This window comes from Macaca mulatta, chromosome 2 (genome assembly GCF_049350105.2).
Source record: "Macaca mulatta isolate MMU2019108-1 chromosome 2, T2T-MMU8v2.0, whole genome shotgun sequence".
NCBI classification, from domain to species: Eukaryota; Metazoa; Chordata; class Mammalia; order Primates; family Cercopithecidae; genus Macaca; species Macaca mulatta.
This window is the reverse complement of record NC_133407.1, coordinates 47,209,145-47,216,262: the sequence shown is the minus strand read 5'-3', so window position 1 is coordinate 47,216,262 and position 7,118 is coordinate 47,209,145.

The window sequence follows — 7,118 nt, the reverse complement described above, 5'->3', positions numbered from 1 at the left end:
CAAACTCATTTTAAGAGGCCAGTATTACCCTGATATCAAAATCAGAAAATGACACGTCAAAAAAGAAAACTATAGGCCAATATGCCTACTGACCATTGATGCAAAAATTCTCAATGAAATACTAGCAAATCAAATTCAACAATACATTAAAAAATTATTCATCATGACCAAGGGTAAGTTATCCCAGGTATGCAAGGAAGGTTCAACATACACAAACCAATCAATGTGATACATCATATCAACAGAATAATCAACAGATAATTTCATCTGACATTGAAAAAGCATTTGATAAAATTCAACATTCCTTCATGATAAAAAGAAAAACCCTCAAAAAAACTGGTTATACAAAGAATACACTTCAACACAATAAAAGTCATGTACAACAGACCCACAGTATTATCACTGAATGGGGAATATCTGAAAGCCTTTCTTCTAAGATCTGGAACAAGAAAAAGAGTCCCACTTTCACTATGGTTTTCCACTGATAGTGGATGTTCTAGCTAGAACAACCAGACAAGAGAAAGAAATTGTAAAGGAAGAAGTCAAATTATTCTTGTTGGCAGATGGTATAATCTTATATTTGTAAAGACATAAAGACTCCACAAGAAAACTATTAGAACTGTTAAATTCATTAAAGATACAGAATACAAAGCCAACATACCCATTTATTAGCATTTCTATATGGCAACAGCAAACAATATGAAAAATATACCACATACAATACCACAAATATAATAAATAAAACAAAATAAAAAGATACCAAATACAATACCACAAATAAAACAAAATACTAAAATATTTAGGAATACACTTTACCAAAGAAGTGAAAGCTCTCCACAATGAAACTATAAAACATTGATGCAAGCAGACACACACAAAAAAATGGAATCATAATTCATGTTCAAGGATTGAGAGAATTAATATTGTTAAAATTTCTATACTACACAAAGTAATTTATACATTCAATGTAATCTTTTTTTTTATTTTACTTTAATTTCTAGGGTACTTTATCAAAATACCAATGACATTCTTTCCAGAAATAGAAAAATTTATCCTAAAATGTATATGGAACCACAAAGACCCAGAACAGACAAAGCTACCCTAACAACAACACAAAAAAAGTGGATGAATCAAGTCACTTGACTTCAAATCATACTACAGAGCCATAGTAAGCAAAACAGCATGATACTGGCCTTAAAATATGCACATAGCCTAATGGACCAAAGAACCCAGAAGTAAATTCACACATCTACAGTGAACTCATTTTTGACAAAGATGCCAAGAATATACATTAAGGAAAGGACAGTCACTTAAATAAATGTTCCTGGGAAAACTGGGTATCTATGTGCAGAAGAATGAAAATAGACCCCTATCTCTCACCATATACAAAGATCAAATCAAAATGGATTAAAAACTTAAATCTAAGTCCCCCAACTATGAAATTCCTAAAAGAAAACATTGGGAATCTTCAGGACATTCAACTAGGCAAAGATTTCTTGAGTGATATCCCACAAGCACTGGCAAGCAAAGCAAAAATAGACAAAGGGAATCATACCAAGTTAAAAAGCTTGTGCACAGCAAAGCAACAATCAGCAAAGTAGAGAGACAACCCACCGTATGGGAGAAAATATTTGCAAACTACCCATCTGAGAAGAGACTAATAGCCACAATATACAAGGAGATCAAATACTTCAATAGGAATAAAACAAATAATCTAATTTAAAAATTGGTAAAAGATCTAAATAGACATTTCTCCAAAGAAGATATACATATGGAAAATAAGTATATGAAAATGTGCTCAACATCATCAATCATTAGTGAATTGCAAATCAAAACCACAATGAGATATCATCTCACCCTAGTTAAAATGGCTTTTATCCAAAAGACATGTAATAACAAATGCTGGAGAGGATGAAGAGAAAAGGGAACCTCTATACACTGTTGGTGGGAACACAAATTAGTACAATCACCATGAACAACAGTTTGGAACAAAAAAACTAAAAATCAAGCTACCACATGATCCAGCAACTCCACTGCTAGGTTTATACCCAGAAGAAAAGGAAATTAGTATATCAAAGAGATATCTGCACTCCCATGTTTATTGCAGCACTATTCACAATTGCCAATATTTAGAAGCAACCTAGTTTCAATCAACAGATAAGTAGATGAAGAGAATGTGGTATGTATACACAATGGAGTACTATTCAGCCATAAAAAAGAATAAGATCTTGTCCTTTGCAACAACATGGATGGAATTGGAGGTCATTACGTTAAGTGAAGTAAGCCAAGTTCAGAAAGACAAACTTCACATATTCTCACTCATTTGTGCGAGCTAAAAATTTTAAAATAATTGAACTAATAAAGATAGAAGATAGAATGATGGTTACCAAAGGCTGGAAGGGTAGTGGTGGGGTGAGGCAATAGAAACGGGGATGGCTAATAGGTACAAAAATATAGTCAGATAGAATGGATAAGATCTAATATTTGGTAGAAGAACAGGATGACTGCCAAATAATTAAATAATTATTGTACATTTTAAATTAACTAAAAGAGCATAATTGGTTTGTTTGTGACACAAAGAAAGAATAAATGCTTGAGGTGATGGATACTCCAACTACCCTCTTACGATTATTACACATTGTATGCCTGTATCAAAATACCCCATATACCTTATAACTATATACACTATGTAACCACAAAAAATAAAAAGAAAGAAAGAAAATTCAATGTTAACACAAACATTGGAACAGATATTTGATTAAATATAGTATATAATCTTTCCAAATTTCTTTCTTTAAGGAGGTATCTATGGAAGATAAATATTGTGGAAATAGGGAGAGAATCCTACCAAGGACCATTCACATGCTATACATTTCGTGACTGTGTCTTTTGGTTACACATGTTATTTTTGTAGCCAAGCAAAAATTACTCAGAATAATACCCCTGAAATTGCTAGATCTATGTCTCCTTTTAATTGTTTGTAAAATCCTCTTTTTACTTATAAGTATTCAGGACAAGGTTAAATTATGTATAATATATAATTCAGAAAAGTAATGCAACGTTTTAAAGAGAGCTTATTCAAAAAGCAAATATATGCTTATAAATGCCAGCCAACTTACGTTATTTATTGCTCTTCTAATATTTCTGCATTTTATTAAATATGAAAAAAACTTGTAAAGCTTTTTCAGCCATTTATGCTTTCACCAACTACAAGTTTTCATGTATCCATTCATCATGGGGCCAAGAAATATTTATTATATACTACTATGTGCCAGGTACTGGGCACTGTGTGGAATATGGTTTCAGAATGTTTTGTTTAACAGAACATGAGACTACACATACATCCTGCCATCTTTTGGTCACACAGGGTGTGTCACTTTTTTGCATGCCAGCTGTCATGAAGAAGGGCTTGAAAAGATCTCCACAACTTCCCACAGAATGGACTGAGGAAAAGGTTTCAGTGAGGAAAGTTACAAGCCAAGCCTGGGATTACAAGAAAAGAAAAGCCATAGGGACTCTATTCTTTCATCTTCGCACAAAGGCAGGTGTGTCCGGGCCAAGGCACTCTGCTGGACACACCACGCATGATGGTTCCAGAGGAGACTCCTTGCCCGTCTTTTGATTAACCTTTTTATAAGGCAAACATGCAAGCAACCAGTCAGAGTGTGTGTTTGTGTGTGTGTGTGTGTGTGTGTGTGTGTGAGAGAGAGAGAGAGAGAGAGAGAGAGAATATGATCTCAGAGAGAGAGAGAGATATTAAGAGAGAGAGACAGCAAGAGAAAGAGTGGTGATAGGGAAAGAAGAAAGAGTTTGGCCAAAGTGAAATTGTGGTGATCATCAGAATACTGGAAATCAGGCAAACCAGGTGAAGTTTTAGAGGTTTCTGCAGTAATCTGGGAAAGCGAATTGTGCAACTCTTAGAGCTCGTGGGTAATTTGGTTCCAGGATAGCCCCTCCTGCCAGAGGGAGGAAGCCCACAGTGTTGTGGAATGCTGAGTTTGGGTGCAGGCATGCCTATGGGGAGAAGTCATCCCTTCTCCAATCTGACTCCTTTTCTAAGTAAACAAGAAATAAATCCCAGGGTAATTTTCAGACAATTTGAGGACTTCTGTGTGCCAGACATTGTGCTAGGTATCAAGGATATCAGAGTAAATAAATTGAATAAAAGCCCCTGCTTTCAGCTAACTTACAGTCTAGTGGGAGATTGAGACTAATACAAATAAGGCCATTGTATTATATATTACCTGAGCATAACACCAGGGCTGTTTATTAATCTAATGCACAAGAGATAACTTTACATTTATTTTAATGTGTAATGAAGCAATATAAGTAGTGCATTAAATTTTTGCAAATATTGCTTTTAATAAGGCTAAAGAGCATACACATTTTAAAAAATGAGGGAAAGAGTGTTGATTGTTAAAACATTATGTAAATAATAATACAATCAGAACCCACATATAGGATTTTTAAAACTCCTCATGTGGTATGTAAATAACTGAAGTTCAGGAAACACCACTTCCTGCCACTGAATCCTCACAAAATCCTGTGAGGTAGGCAGTCATATATATTACTGTCAGAAGGTGGACTGAGAAAAATCTACACTAGGCTCTCAGGACCTGAAGAACGGACTGCCTGACTCCACAGCTCATATTCTTTCTATGGTCCTTCACTGACATCAGAAACACCAATGATCATCAAAAATGCTAATCCATTTAGGATTTTCTCGAATGCTAACCTCACATAATCAACTCTCTATCCCACAGAGCAATCTGGAGCCATCATGCTGTGCATCGTGGAAGAAGCTGCAAGTACAAACACAATTCTTTATTTTTCTTTCCAGGTATCGGTAGCTTGGTTGTAGTTGCTTTTCCTCTGCCTGTGCCTTTGCAACCCAGAAACTTGAAGGTAGTTACCTCAAAATTCAGGAAAATGTCTACTGATAATAGGTTGCCCCATGGAGAGGTTTTCCACCAAAGGAAAAAATCAAAGAGAACGGGAACTAACTGTGGACTGAGAAAAAACTGCTGAGCTGGTTTCTACCGTGAAAGTGATTAACCAAGTTGGATTAGTAAGCCCTTCCAAAGCCACATCTGCCCTATTAAAGCTTTAAGGGCCATATGCCAAAGTGAAAATTAAATAAAGCAACAAAAAGACTGTGCCCAAATGAATTTGGTTTTATTTTTACTACACAGAGTGAGGCTCTGCACTATAAAGCAACCACAGAGAAACTTTGCCAAGTTGTGGTGGTTTCCCAGAATGCATTAAACACTCAGGAAGTCTCCACCATCTCTACTAATGATGTTTGCTACTGGATCATAAAATGACTTCGATTCAGACTTTTAGGGAAAAGCCCGCTTGGTGAAAATTTCATCAAGCAATGTAAAATTTGCCCATCAATTTCAGAAGAGTTTGTTAGGGGTGGCTTAAAATTGTGGAACAACAAAGGTTTTCAAATGCCTGTTGTAATCAAAAAGCCTTATTCTTGTCTTAATTGCCTCTTTTCCTTCAAATATTACTAAATATTTAATCATATACAAAAAAGATATCTTAGCATTGAATTTAGTAAAGGACAAAGGAGGATACAGCTCCATGAAATTAGATGATATATTCAAATACTACTATGTTTGAAAATGACTGTTTCTATTCTGTTCATTGGTAGTGGGAGACAGTATCGGAAAAAAAAAATTTAGCATAAAATAAATTTTAACAGCTGTCTTAGTCCACTTGTTATCACTTACAACAGAATACCTGAAACTGGGTAACTTAAAAAGAAAAGAAATTTTTTTTACAGTTATGAAAACTAAGTCCTAGGTCGACCGGCCACATCTGGTGAAGGCCTTCTTGCTGATAAGGACTCTGCAGGGTTTGGAGGCAGTGCAGGGCACCACATGGCAGAGGGGATTGAACATGCTAGCTCAGGACTCTCTTCCCCGTTTTACAAGGCCAGCAGTCCTGTTTTCATGATAACTCATTAAACCACTGGTCCATTAATTCATGAATGGATTAATCCATCCATGAAGACAGAGCCCTCATGACCCAATCACCTCTTCAAGGCCCCTCCTCTCAATTGGAGATCAAACTTTAACATGAATTTTGAAGGGAACAAATATTCAAACTACAACGCCAGCCAAGTTTTTTCAAGTGTTTAAGTTTAAATAATTTTAAAATTATTTTCCTGTCTATGGCAACACTACCCTGAATGCACTCAATCTTTTCTAATCTCAGAAGCTAGGCAGAGTCTGGCCTTGTTGTTACTTAGGTGAGAGATCACCTTGGGTACCGAGGGCTGTAGGCTTAATAAATAAAGTTATTTTCTTGGTATAACTGAAACTTTGTATACCTTCAGTGATTTGGACAGGTGATAAATCAGAATTACGGAATATTTGCTTTACCTTGCTTTGTTTCTTGCATCTTGGCATCTTTCTTTCAAGTATATGCAGTAACTGAAATCAGATCAAAAATATTTCTAACAATCTTTTTCAATAACTATGAAAAACAAAGTTGATTTCTAATATGCATAACAAATATATTTCTTCTCAATTGCCTAAAATGGTTTACTGGATTACAAAGCCGGTTTTTTTTTTTTTTTTTTTTTTTAATAAATTAGCTTTTCTAATCCTTTTTAAAATAATCCATAGAAAAATCAAACTGGTAGACTATTATATTAAAAACGTCTAACACTGAGAAAAACTAGATAAAATACGACATATTTGGTTTTTGACACATAATTTGACCTGAGAAGAAGGTGGGCAGTGGGAGAAATCTCAGATGTTAAACATCAAGATGGTTCTGAAAACCAATGTTACATACATATGAAAGAACACTGAAGGTACCCAGGGAGAAAGAATCAGTACTATTAATCTAGAGACTTGGGTTCTAATGTTCATGCTGGGACTGAAAAGTACCATTGGAACCATACCACTTGAGACCCCAGAAAAATTCCATAATAATTGAATGGCTATGCCTAAAGAAACACCTGATTACAACTCATGCCACACAAGACTAATAGAGAAAGCAAACCTTGCTAAAAGTTAGTTTGCAATAAAAGTTAACAAAATACATGGAAAAAAAGATGTACCTAAGCAAAATTCAGGAGACACGACAAACAAGAGTACCTG